The 14,566-nt window shown below is 51.6% G+C and overlaps 1 protein-coding gene across 1 annotated transcript in view; it reads right to left on the bottom strand.

Annotated features, from left to right (window-relative positions):
* DSCAML1 (DS cell adhesion molecule like 1) overlaps positions 1-14,566 on the bottom strand; it is a 337,942-nt gene that overhangs the window by 303,650 nt on the left and 19,726 nt on the right. The gene's annotated exons all lie outside the window — the stretch shown is intronic.

Here is a 14,566-nt window from a genome sequence, read left to right as displayed (position 1 = left end):
CAGACAGAGATCACAAGTAGGCAGAGAGGCAGGCAGAGAGAGAGGAGGAAGCAGGCTCCCTGATGAGCAGAGAGCCCGATGCGGGGCTCGATCCCAGGACCCTGGGATCATGACCTGAGCCGAAAGCAGAGGCTTTAACCCACTGAGCCACCCAGGCACCCCTGGAAGCTCTTTTCTTGACACGTCCATCTCCCCAGCAGGACACAGACCTGTCACCGTGTCCCCGGTGCCCAGGATGATGGGGAGCACAGGGGGCCCAAAGAGTGCGTTAAACTGAACCAAGGTGGAAGGGTGTTAGGAAATCATCTCTCCCAGGCCCCCCACTTACAGATGAGGAAATGGACATCCAGAGAAGGGACACGAAATCAGATCATGAGAGAGCTGGGGCAGGACACCTGCGCCCCTCCCCACCTGCCTGGCCCAGTCTCCATCACATCCTGGGGGAGCAGGTGACCGTCAGACAAGTGATCCACACAAGAGAGGGCAAGAAAAAAGGCAGAGAGGTGTTAAAGAGGTCATGCCTGGACACCGGGCTCTCAGCCTGGAGGGTGGTCTCACACTGAACTCTCTCCCTCTGGATGAGGCCTCATATCTGGACATCCCCATCGAGACCTCAGAGCTGGACCTCTGGCACCCAGACCGAAGCCTGACTTTTGTGGTCTTGTTTTATGCAGCAGGAGGAGTCCTGCTAGCCCAGTCCGGAGGAAGACCCTGGACCTGGGACCCAGGAGACCAAGACGGATGGGCTAAAGGTGAAGAGCGGGGCCCCAGCACCATGTGTCTTGGGATGGAGTCCCCGGTCCTCTCCTACCAACTCTGGGGGCCTTAGGTGAGCTACATCAAGTCTACATGCTTCGTTTTCTTCATCTTTGAAATGAAGCTAGTAATCCCCACCCCCTCATCATAATACTGGGAGGACTACCCAAGGTCGTCTATACTAGGTAACTCACACCCGGCAAGCAGGCTCTCCGCACAGCGTGGCCTCACCTCCGGCTCAGACCCTCCTTTCTGGCCTTGGGACTCCTCCTGTTATCACCATATTCACTTGTGTAACTGCTGGTGCAGCCAAGTTTCTGCCCATTCATCATGGGCCACAGACCATGGGAGACAGAAAAGATATTCTGTCTTTCAGACGTGACGTCACATCTGCCACCGTGCCTGGGTCTGCGTCTGGCCCACCGTCCAGACGCTGAATACGCTCTGGCCCGCGGTGCATCCCCGAGTACAGGAGGGACTGACGGGGGAGCACTGCAAAGTCACGGAAACTCTTTGAGCCTCTGTTTGTGCCTATGAAATGCGGGTGACCAGTCCATGCTGCACAGAAACCTTACGAGAGGCTGAATATAACACATATAAAGTGTGCTATGAACTGTAAAAGCACAATACAAGTTTAACTCACTAATATTATCAAAAGAGACTGTTTAGCTTGTCTTTATTCCCTATGCCGCTGACACTCTGAGGCCCACCTGCCTGCCTGAAGGATGCCCAGTGATAATTCCTGGGAAAGTCAAAGGCAGACTTAGACTCCAAGAGACAGAGACAAACGATCTTCATGTTTCTGGGCACCCCCTTCATCACTGAAGACCCACTCCCCAAAGTCCAGACCATTTCCCTGCTCAAAATCTTCCCGGGGTCCCCATTACCATTTAATTACATTCAGCTCAGTACGGCCTCAATTACTGCCCAGCCCTGAGTATGTCCTGCGCTCCAGTCAAGCCAGGCTGCTTCCCCGAAGAGCACGCAGCTTTGTTCTCAGCACCCCAGGACTTTACCCCTGCGGCCTCCTGGATGCAGAGCAAGGGGTTTGCAACCCAGCTGCTCCCCAGAATCACCTAGGGGAATGTCACAAATACGGACGACTGGAGCTGACCCTCAAGGGATCTGGACTTAATTGCCTGGGGTGGGCCTGGACAGAGTTTTCTAAAAGCTTCCCAGGTGACTCTGAAGTTGAGCGTCAACGGGTCTAGAACATTCTGCCTTGTAGGAGCGCAGCCTGCCAAAACAATCCATTCTCCAGGACCCATGGGAAATGCCACTTCTTATGTGGCGCCTACTGTCGGCACACCAGACAGGGCTCCCCGCCTCAGAGCCCCCAGGGGCTGTGTCTCTTCTGGGCCCTGATCACACTCTGCCTCATGTCGGGGTCACCTGTTTCCCAAGCTCACCTGTCTGTTAGGCAGCAGGCCTCTCCGAGGCAGGCTCGGGGTTGCTCTCTCTTTCAGGCCTCTGCCCACCCTTTCTATGCCACACCTCACAGTCCTCATCAAACAGCGATTGAGCCCAGGCTTTCCGTAAAACTCAGAACACCTAGTTTACCCTCAGTCCTGTCCAGAACACGAACAGGGGAATAGGCGACTGTCCTCTGTTCTGGAGAAAAGGCCAAGGTCTATGCACTCGCCCACTCCTGAGCTAGATGTTTCTAGGCTGATGCCCTTCCCCAGAAGCAGTGGGTCAAGGGTCTGCCTTGGGTCTCTGCTCTGGGGTGCTTCAGGGTGGGCAGGGGGAGGTCTACACAGGAGAGGGAGTCTCCTCTTTCCAGAGGCAAGAACTGTGAATGTGAACACACAAGAAGGTGCCCAACCACTCATCACCAGGGAAACGTGCATCAAAACCACCATGAGGTACCACCTTATACCTGTCAGAACGGCTAACATCAGAAACACAAGAGACAACAGGTGTTGACGAGGACGCAGAGAAAGGAGAACCTTGTCGAACTGTTGGTGGGAAGGTAAGCTGGGGCAGCCACTCTGGACAACCGTATGGAGGTTCCTCAGAAACTGAAAAATAGAGCTACGCTACTTTTAGTAGCAATCGCACTACTGGGCATTTACCCAATGGGTGAAAAAACACTCATTCAAAGGGAAACGTGGCCCCCGATGTTCAGAGCAGCATTATCCGCAAAAGCCAGCTTATGGAAGCAGCCCAGGTGTCCAGTGAGAGAGGTCAGATAGAGAAGAGGTGATACACACACACACACACACACACACACACACACACACACACACTATGGCATGGTATACTCAGCCATAAGAATGAACAAAATCCTACCATTTGTAACCACATGGCTGGAGCTAGAAAGGATAATGCTAAGTGAAATAAGTCAGGCACAGAAAGACAAATACCATATGATTTCACTCATATGCGGAATTTAACAAACAAAACAAGCAAAGGGACACACACAGAGAGAGAGATGGACAAAGCAACAGGCTCTTAACTATAGAGAGCAAACTGGGGGTCACCAGAGGGGAGGGACTTGGGGGGAAGGGGGGAAACAGGTGACGGGGATTACGGAGGGCCCTTGTTGATGCCAGGTGTAGAATTACCACACTGTGTACCCGACACTAACATCACACTGTATGTTAAACTGGAATTTAAATAAAAACTTAAACTGAGTGTGAGTATATGAGCACACAGAAGCACACATTCAATATGCACAAACTATATCATACACACTCATTGTACACACATACACACATACACATTTTGATTAAAATGAGTTTCTTTCGTGAGTAATAAGAGGAATTTCTCCAAGTCGCTTGAGAGCCTCAAGCAAAGACCCTTGGGAATCCCTGTCTATATAACGGCATCTTGTGCACAGGAAGCGCTCAAAAAACATTTGCTCAATTAAATAATGAACTGAAAATGCAACCACTGATGGTGGCTTCTGCCAATACAGCCATTTAGACAGATTCAGGGGATGAAGCCAACACAAGACATGGCACTGTCCGCTACCGCCCGATGGAGCCTGTGCCTTTTCCCGGATGCAGGCTGTGAACAGGGACCACAGGCTCTCCACACTTGTGTCAGTAAAAACAGGCTCTGGAATGCTCCAGACACAAGCCTTTTCCTTTCTGTGTCCCACTCCGAGGGCTGGTGAAGAGGTCCCCAGCCATATGCTCTCAGAGGGGATCCCTTGACAGAGAGCCCCGCAGACCACCACACAGAGGTCAACTCCAGTGCCCTTCGTAGCTGAACTCAAAACCCAGACTCCCCACCTCGCCCCCTCCACTGCCATTCACCGTCACAGGCTTCTTTCTTCCACTCTCTCATCTGCTTCACAAAGGAGAGTCCAAGTTCCTAAAGATGTGGTTGTTCAGGTATGTTCTGGCTCTGATCTGGGGGTTGAAGTCTCTGGTGTGAGAGGAAAGTGCTTCCAACTTAGAAGCCTTAGTGCTGGCCTCTGAGCCCCACACTACCGTTCTGGAGGCAAAAGGCTGTTCCTGGCTCCACCAGCTCAGCGCTCCACACTGAGAAAGGCAGGCTTCAGCGGGCACAGGAACACAGCAAGATGCCCGCTAGGCCACAGAAGCCAACATCATGTTAGGGTTTGGACTTAGCCTTCTGGGGAAGTAGCCTGCCCCGGCCCGTCTCCTCAATCTCCTGGCCTTATGCATCCAGCCCTGAAGGCCAAGTGACCCCCATTGTCAGGAGACCCCAGCCCGGCTCCTATGGACTCCTACCTTGGTGCTCCCACCTGCTCGCTCTGTCCGCATGCAGACCCTCTGGGGCCTGGAGGAGATGACTAATCCTGGAATGGTTCTCCTGTGTCTGATCCACACAAATCAAAGCGGACAAGTACATATAAAGGTTGTAAAAAAACAAACAAACAAAATCACCCCAAAGCCACATCTATCTAGAAACACTCTAACTATCCCCAGAAAATCTATTTTCTCCACCTAGGAGAAGTGTCTAACTTCTCATCTGCACAGCCACTGAAAGTAAATCTTGGAGATCAAAAAGGGTCCCACAGTGAGTAAGTGGAGCGGGTCTCCCAGGCCCGAGCCGACACCCATTCTGCTTTGCTCCCCCAGGAAGAGAGCAAACGAGGGCTGGACTAGCAGCCGCAGAGCCACACCCTTCCGAGTCCAAGGGTCAGGGTCAGCCCCTACCCCTTTTGGCGTCCCTGGCAGGCTTTCAGCAGACCGCAGCAGAGAACCTACTGTGTGCGGAGGGGAGGGCATGCAGCAAAGCTGGTGGCATCAGGGGACACAGACTCTCCTTCCACAGCTCCCTAGTGCCGGCCCCTGCTCGCTACCGCAGCCCCGTCCCCACGCGGCTCAGGTCCTGGCCATGAGGTCTCACTGATACGCAACAGAGTTCAAAATCACAGGCTTGGCAGGAAGCGCCATCTATACATAGCTCTCCCATTCTGTAAGCACCGTTGGCTTCTTCTGAATAAATGCTACCCTACATTAAATGCCAGAATTCGGCGAGCAATGCTGCATGTTTGCAATGAGATTGAGAACGAAAGGCAAGATTGATTCTGATGTGAACACCAGCAAAGCAAATGGGTTTTTGAAAACCCTATAATTTCCCTGCAACCCTTGACTTCACTAAACACACATTTTTAGACTACAGCACAGTTAGGTAGGCATTAAACAAAAATGAGGTAGTCTAATGATGATTTATGTGTAGGATAACCTTCTATAAAGAATTCCGCTCTGATTTCAGGGTAACTTTCAGAGGTGCCAACTTAACCAAACAATGCCGCTTGCTCCATGTCCACTGCCACGGCGTGATCTCAGGGCAAAGCGTTTGCCTGCAATTGTCTTAAATCTGCGGAAATTCACCCAGTGGGCGCTCTGGAAATGCGGCACCTGCCATGAACTAAATGGAAAAGCAAAACACGACACATGCACACACCGCCAGAGGCACCTGTGAACACAGACGATTTTGCTCGACTGCGGAGCCGTGGCGGATGGTTCTGGAACCAACCAACTGGCGTGCAAACGCAGAGCAGCCTGCCTGCCGGGAGACTGGAAGGGGGACCGCGGAACTGAGGGCATGCGGTCTGGGTGGGGTCTCACAGGCCTCTGAGGGGCAGGCGTCCAACTGGAGTTCTTGTATCTGCCCTCCCTGGCTGGGTGACCTTGGGCAGGCCTCGTGATCCCCCCACAAGCCTTGGTTTCCCTGTCTGTGAGGCGAGGTTAAGAATACGGCCCCCTCAGATGGAACTGAAAGATTCACTGAGATGATGCCTGCCAACGGGCTTTATAAACCAGAGAGCTCCATACAGAGAAAAGGTGACAGAGACCATAGGGTATGGTTTGAGAGGTGGCCCAAGTCATCTCAAGAGCTGACATAAAACGGCTCTGGGCTCAGCTCCTTACTCTGTGGCCTCGAGCAGGTGACTGAGCTCACTGTACATCAGGCTTCTCGCCTGCAAAACGGAGCTCATAATGGCAGCCGCTATTCAGGACACTAGGGGGATTCCAGAAAATGATTCCTGAAAAGCACAGATCAACTAAGAGCTCAGTAAGTGATCACTTCTTTTCCTACTAACCATGATCATCACCATGATTATCATCTCCTTTCCGGGCCCTCGATGAGGGAGAGAATTTCTCTGCTGATTCTGAAGCTCTCCCTGTCATCTCGAACCTGTAAAGGCTGGTTTATGGCTTGAGAAGGTAGGATTTTCTCTCTGCACCCCAAGGAATACATTAAGGCTGTCTGAATCTGATGCCCCTTCCCCATCAAAGCAGACAAGAAACAAACAACAACAAAATTAAGGGCCGGCTGCCTTTTCCTCTCTGCAGCTGGCTTGGTATGGAAAGCAGTAATTGCCTAGCAGCCCTGAGACAGCCCTTAGGCTGGAGGCATGAAAGCCTGTTAGAGGAAAAGGGCTTGGCTCTGGGTTCAAGCAGTAGGCTCTGCCACGGAAATGCTGCGTGACCTGGAGCAAATTGCTTGGCCTCTCTGAATCTCATTTCCTTTATACCTAAGAATGGGGGTAGCAGGCCTGCCTCACAGAGTAAAGAGGAGAATTGAATGAGAGGACATCCAGATACCTGCTGGCAGGACCCCTAGCCTCACTGCACCTGCTTCCTCGCCTGTAAAGCGGGGAAGGTGATGGGGGTTCTCCACGGAGAGCGTGCAACGCACTTCCTAAACTGGATGGCGGATTCTAGGAGATACTAGTTGTTACCAAGCCAGAGTTTGAGCATGCTGAGACTAGACCCGGCAGTTTGTGGAAGGGATCTTCGCTGTGTTGGTACCAAACCACAGGCCTTCGTTCCTTGCTGCAACATAATTTTTATCAGATACAGGGCAAGGCACAAATGAATTCAGAGATGAATACTGCAATGTCCATGTCTCAGTCATCTCTTTCCCTCATTCTGCCCAGATACCATCGCAGACTGTTGGAGTTAAAACTGCCTCAGTGGCCCTCTATCTAGCCCTAGTCCCACACGGCCTTCTCAGCATCTCACGTTCCGCCGGCAGCCCAGTGCCCAACGTGGCCCAAGGCTGGACAACGTCATGAACCGGGGTGGGGGGGTGTCATTTCCCGGATGTGTTTAAGCGACTCCTTCTCCACCTGAGAATCCAAGTCTCTGCAGAGGCCTGATTTCCATCCGAAGGATTCCGAGCACAGGATCCATTATCCCCATTTCACAGAGGAATAAACTGAGGCTTATGAAAATAACTCGCTCAAGAGCACCAATTAGGACTAGCAGACCAGAGTCTGTCTTCTTTTCACTGCGTCCCTCCTCGTCTGTCAACTGTCTGCTCCCATCTGTTACCTGGTTTTCTATCAGGTCGCCCTCTCCTTGTGGATTTGCAGCGGTTTTTAAAAATACATTTTTGCGTGTCAAGTTTCCACAAGGTGATAGAATGTCATGCTTCGGAGCACACACAGTGGAGTCTGAACGCATCAGGGTAAGCTGTGGCTCTACCACTTAACTAACTTTAGGTGCTTCGTTTATTTTCACCGAGGCTCAGTTTGTTCATCTCTGAAATGGGGGAGTAATAACCCCTCATCAGATTGCTGTGAGGCCAAATGAGCTATACACAGAGAACGCTTTGAACAGAGCCTGGCAACGGAGGAAGGGTTTAACGAGTACGAGTCATTATTATCGTATTCCCCCTCCACACATACCTTTTTTTTTTTTTTTTCTTTTTCTAGAACTGGCAGGACCTCCATGGCTTGGCATCTTTTTCAGACTGCTCTCAGCACCTCACCTACCCTCCAAATCACCCCGTCCTCCGCCTCCTTGCCTGCCTTCACCCCTGCTGCCACCTCCACCCGAAGCATGCTTTCTGCCCCCATGGCCCTTGGATTTCAAGACTCGACTGCAGGCCTCCCTCCCCTCACGAGGCCTCACAGGGCCGCCATCAGAAAGCATCATGGTTCATCCTCTTCGCGGGATGGTACCATAGTCCCTACCCTGGAGCTGCTGAAGGGAACAAGCAGGTCACGGGCAAGTGCAACTCTTCTGCAAGGCCTGACCCCATGTCCATCACCCAGCAGGGGCCCAAACCCCATTGGTTAAATTGTCTTGAGGGCACCATTTTCTTCATGTTAGCCCAGATAACCATTCCAACCCCTTTTCTCTATATGGTCCTAAAGAGTCAAGAAAGGAGAGTCCCGATTATTTTAAAAATATATATATATATTTTAAGGTTCTATTTACTTATTTGAGAGAGAGAGAAAGAAATGAAAGAGAGAGAACAAGAGCGAGCATGAGCAGGGAGAGGGGCAGAGGGAGAAGCTCGATCCCAGGACCCTGGGATTGTGACCTGAGCCAAAGGCAGATGCTTAATTGACTGAGTCCCCCAGGTGAACCACAGAGATCCCCCAACTTTGCATCACACAGCAGAGCATCACAGAGGGAACCCACAGAAACCATCTCTCTCTGGGTCACTCTGGAGCAGTTCCATGAAATAAAGACCAAGGGACCGGGCACCTTAAACCCTGAAATACCTTCCTCCCTGCCACATGAGCACTCAATGCGGGGAGAGACTGGCATCACGTCATCATCGTTAATCATCTTCAGCGGGACTGGAGGGGAGAGGGCCCCGCAGAAAATACAGCGCCTGCTCTTGCTGGTTCTATCTTCCCGGCATGGGGATAACACAGATTTCAAATATTACAGGACAAAACACAGTTAGTGCCTTGAGCAAGGAACCGAGAAAGTCCGGAGGGAGTTCACAAAAGGATCCCCCTCGAAGAAGGTTAATCAGGGTGATTTTTCAATCCATTCATAGCAGAAACCGGAAAAAGACATCATGGAAAAAGTGGTATTTGAACCAGACTTTGAAAGATGGGTAGGTTTTCGATAGACAAAGAACGAAGTCTGAGAGTAAAAGCAAAGCATCCCATGAGCAGATAAAATAGCATGCCCTAAGAATGTCAGGAGAGAAGGGGAGAAGGGGAGCCTGAGAGCACCTCGGTCTTGACCTGGGTTTATCAGTAAGTGTGAAGGCTCTAACAGAGCCCTTCCAGCTCTAACAGTCCCTGACTCTATCCGCTTGTGGCCTAGAAGCATCCAAACTGGTTTCCAGGCACCACCCAGCTCGCTCCTGTCTGCTCCATCTCCCGTCCAAGTTGGTGTAGACATATGGGATCTGAGGTAGTCTCCGTATCAGCCTGAGCAAAATGCAATTAATACGTTGAATCTGCATTCCAAAGCAAACCAAGACCGTATGTGATTGTTTACTGTGTTGAGATTATCCGTCTCTGCCCATCAGAGCTGACAACATGAACGGAATCCTAAACTCCCTGATCAGGACGGTCTTTGTGTCTCCCACTGGGCCAAAAACAGAGCCGGTGCCCAATAAAGCCTTCTTGTTAGAATGGCTGTTTTGTTCCCACATCTTTCAGCTGGAGATCTGTGGCCCTTCAGAAAAGCCAGAGCCTCTGGTCACTGAACACACAGCCAAAGGTCAGTGCAAGGATTGGGGACACGTGTCTGTCCCCAGGCAAGTGCAGGAGACAGGAGTTCCTCCCCTGTGGGAACCTGAGGACAGTCCATTCTCAATGAGAAGCCCGCTGTGGGGAGGCAGCAGAAAGCAGAGGCGCCTGGAAGAGCCGGGTTCAAACCCAGGCTACAGCCTTGACAAGCCACGAGACCTTAGGTAAGTTGCTTAATTTCCCCGGGCTTCAATGTCCTCATTTATAAAATGAGAAAAGACCCAACAAAACAAAAATGTTATCTCTCTTAAAGGGTTATTGTGAGGATTAGAGATAATTTAGGTCTCAATACATGATAGATATTATCATTAATCTTATTATTATTATGCTATGACAGGTGCTACGAGGGCCCTGGGGATAAAGAGATGAAAAAGATACAGCTGTGTACCCCCTGCAGCAGGCAGACAGAAACCACCACCTATCACGTAAGAGGAAATGACGGGAGTGCGCTGGGAATGGAACCAGAGAAGCGGTAAGCTCTGCCAGCAGGCTTATGCAAGGTCTCCTGGAAGGCGACACATGTGGATCAAGTTTAAAGGACAAAAGAGGAGTGGGATATCAATAAGGAGAGGAGGGATGGGCACAGAGGGGACAGCAAGATCACGTGAAAACACAGGAGCAACTTGGAACTCTGGGGACAATCAGGGAGGTGAGCTCACAGGCTCTCTCCCCAGGTGAAGGTGGGCTACGGTCCAGGAGCACTGCCCGCTAGCCAGAAAGGACCCCTCTGACCAGATTCACCCTTCTGCCCACCCCCACCCCCAAGGCACAGGGCTTCCAGCCCAGGCAGGGCCTGATGACAACCCAGCGTTCCAGAGCCCCATCCTCATAGACGAGGGAGCTGATCCAGGCTGGTCTTCCAGAGCACCAGCAGACACATCTGGCCCGCATCTGAGCAGTGTCCAAAACTCCCCTCTGGGGCCAAGAGAGCCAGTCAGGATGCTGGTGAAGAGCATGCTGGGAAACTCCCACAAGGAGCCCGCATCGATATAATCAGGTCTGATGGAAATTAAAAGCTATTAGGAACAGGGCCGGATTTATCTTTATATCCAATAACATGCATTGTAATGGTGATCATGCAGATGGGAAATTAAACCACATCTCGGCTTCACCGGAGGCCTTAATTTTTATTTATGTTTGTGCACGGCCCTTGGCCCTCTTCCCCCCCACCCCACCCACTCTGGAGAGCCGGTTCTCCTTGTCAAGACCAAGGCCCCCAGGAGAGAAGTAAAGGGTAGGAGTCTGCCAGATCATAGGTGAGAGGTTCTGGGCTCCTACATCTTTAAATAGCCCGATGGAAGGAAGAGGACCAGCTTTGAGGAGGGGGAAAGGCAGGGGGAGAAAGGGGCTCGTGTAGTAGGTAGCTCTGGGGAAAGTACCATTTTGGGAAACGTTGCATGTTAGTCTCTCCAGCCTCTCCCTGGGGAAAGCACAGTCAAAAAGCTGCTTAGAGTTTCAGCAGGGAGGCTCCCCTGCCCCTCCCCAGTGTGGACAGCTGGGAAGGCTGGCCTGGGAACAAATACCCAACTCACGGAGCTGTTTTAGGCACCAAGCCTTTAATTCCTTCCAAACCCCCTCAGAGAGAGGCGTTGAAGGGCAGGCTCCTCATTCGCCGGGGCCCACGCTCACCTCTCGGGCCCCCGCCTCACAGGGCATCTGCTCTCCCCCTGGTGATGTGTCCTGGGGCCCTGAGTAACCCTCAAGGCCTCCCATTCCTCCCCCTGCTCACCAGCACCTGCCCCTGTTGGCCCCGTGGTCTGTGGAGGATCTGAACCCAGACCTGCACATCCAGAGATCAAAGTCAACACTTTCTCTTTGCTCCAGAAGCTGACCCTAAGGCGTCAGGGGGAAATAAAGGGCTCCTTGATCCTTCCGTAACCATTAAATCTTCCCCCACTGTAAGAAGCTGCTATCCAGCCTCCCAGACAACATGCACACTGGGTACAGGGTGAGATGGATGGCAGAGAATCCTATTTTTATGGGGGAAAAAAAAACAATAAACAATTTGCATTTTCCAAAATTAAAGTAGGCAGCATGGCGGCCCACGTTCTGGCCTCTCATCCAGAGCCCGGAGGAAGCAAAACTCCAGTCTCTGGTTCTCTCACATTCCTCCAGGAACGTGTCAGTTGGATTCATGTGCTTTGGGAAGTCTGTCCCTGGATGAACACCATAGCTGTAGAAGGATCTAGAATGATTATGGATGGAGGTTGGGGTGGGGGAGGAAAATTCTCCAAGGCTAAAGGAGAGAGGGGTGCTAAAGAGCCAAAGTTGACCAGAGCCCTGCAGATTAGCATCAAGCCTGCTTCCCTGATAATTATGCCCTTTGGGGCCACCAGCCGTGTCTTTACATCAAAGACAGCCCTGAAGCACCAACTACAAGGGTCGCCTTGGGGAAGCTCCCTGCCTCCAGCTCCTAGGCACAGGAGCCAGGTAAACCCACCTTCTCTCCCATCTGAGCTAGACTTCGTACCTCCCTGCACCCACTGCGCTCACCCTTACATCAGTGCTGTTCCCACATTCCTTCAGAACTGTTCCAACCATCCATCCATACTCCCCTGGAGCACTGACTGAGCACCTGCCCTGCACGTGCAAAGGGGTGTGCCAGAAGCCAGAGACGTGTGGATGAAAACCAGCCAGCTCCCATCCTGGGAAATTCAGTCTAACGGGGGACACGGAGCCGGTGATGTAGTAAAAAGGGATACACCATCATCATCATCACAGCCACAGCTGTCCTAGGTGTAAGGCAGAGTTCAGAATGTTTCCGAACAGATTAACTTCTCGAACCCTATAAAGTAGGTCATTCATTATCCCCATTTTATTACAGTTGGGGAAACTGAGGCACTGTGGGGCCAGTGACCTGCCCAGCTGGTCAAGCAGTGGGCTGGGTCTCAACCCAGACAGTCTGGTGCCAGGGTTCAGGCGCTTCCTCACTGCACCCACCTCAACCCCACAAAGCCTTCCCTAAAACCCAATGTTGACCTTCTTCCCCTCCCTGAGGTCAAGGCCATCCTTATCTAGAGCACACATTTAAAGCCTTGGAGTCACGCTCTGCTGGACAAATTTGTATGGTGCAGGGAGGCAGTTCTGTGTGGGGGGAGTGCACAGGTTGGAGGAAGAGACCCAAGTTCCAGCCCTGGCCCCCTGCTTAATAGATCCATTACCCAGAAGAAGTGACTTAACTCCTGGGAACCTCAGTTTCCTCTTCTCTAAAGTGGAGGGAAAAAATACACGTCCGGATTTTTATAAGGACAAAATGAGATCAAACATGGAAGTTTCTTAGCCACTGCCTGGCATACAGTAAGCACTCTGATAATAATCATTGTTATTTAATACTACTACCAATAATTAATGATATTTTAATGAGTATAACTCTGAGTCCATAAACTCAAGTGTGTAAGAAATACCACATTTATGTTCTTCAAAGTGCCTTCAGTCTGACTCAGTTGGATAAGTGGGACCTTCAGTCTTCATTACTGGGGCTTCCCCCAGAGATGTGCCAAGGCCTGGGATCTCTCCCCACCCGGTTGTCCCTCCCTGCATGATCACTTTGGGTTTTGGCTGTGCACCTAATGCCTCCTCTGGATGCAGAACACTGGCCCCCATCCCAGACCGCGTGGAGCCTCACACAGCCACCCATTGTGGGGACCAACCGCTTTGCCCAGCTGCACCCACTAAGCAGCCTACAGTCCCATTCCCCATCCCCGGGATTCGTTTGTCTCCCATTTGTTCCTTGTCCTCAGAGGCTCTCTTTCCCAGCCAGGACACCCATCCCAACCTTTCCTATTAGCCTATGGTTTTACAAAAGGCAGGAAGAGCAGCTGTCTTTAAGTAGATCTGGATTCCCGTCCTGCTAGGAGCTCTGAGGCCAGGAGACATAACGGCCTGGCCATCTGCTTGGAACTGAGAAGGAAAAGGTACCAGGGGCAAAACACAAATTAACGTCTCCAGAAGAGTAGCCTGTGGTGTTGGCTATAAATAAGCCGAAGTATGGACTCTTCTAGCTAGGTTGTCGGAACCGTGGAAAGAGCTTTAAAAACACTGATCACAGTTCTCCCCCAGAGATACTGATTTGGGGTCAGTCCCAAGCACCAGTGTTTTTCAAAGAGCTCCCCGGGGACTCAGGGTGTAGCAGGATTAAGAACCTGGGCTTTACAGGTGTGACACATTGATGTCTGCCTCCCCCGGCTAACCCGGAAACCTGGCAGCTGGAATCATTCCGTCTCACCAACGATGGGACATCGGGGCTGCACGGGCTCTCAGCACCTGGCCAAGTTCCCCTGTTTCACAGAAAGGGAAAACCAAGGTCCTCCACAGAGAAATGAAGAAAAAACAGGAGAGTCCACACCTGATGCTGGGATGAAGGCAGTCACGTCGGAGCCATGGGGGGAGAAAACCCTCTATTTTGTAGCGAGAGGCCAAGAGGTATTTTGAGGACTCAAGGTCCTCTCTTAAGGTTTCCAGACCTGACCTCCAGTTGTAGGGAAAGGGAACGAGTAACAGAAGGCTGGCTCTAACAAGGCGAGCCTACGACATGCAACCTCATCCCCCAATACCAGGCAAGGGCGAGGCCCACTAGAATCCTAACGGGATCTTCAACCAACTTCAAGAGAAAAAAAAAAGACTCTTGTACACATGAAACTCAGGTCTGGTCCGGTGCTCAAGCTCTAGTCATTCCACGCGGGAACACGGACAACCGCCAGCTCCGGGCTCCCCTCCCCCACTTTGAAGCCCTTCACTTTAAAGGGGTTTCCAGCCTTACCTCCCACTGCAAAGAGCAAGAGCAAGCAAAGACCCAGGAGCCAGAAAGATGGGGGTCCCACTCTTTAGGGGGAGTAGGATCCATCCTCTATCTGATGGGACATCGGCACGCCCAGC

This window comes from Mustela nigripes, chromosome 1 (genome assembly GCF_022355385.1).
Source record: "Mustela nigripes isolate SB6536 chromosome 1, MUSNIG.SB6536, whole genome shotgun sequence".
NCBI classification, from domain to species: domain Eukaryota; kingdom Metazoa; phylum Chordata; class Mammalia; order Carnivora; family Mustelidae; genus Mustela; species Mustela nigripes.
Note: the sequence above shows the minus strand (reverse complement) of the source record. Positions and strands in the feature narration are given on the sequence as shown.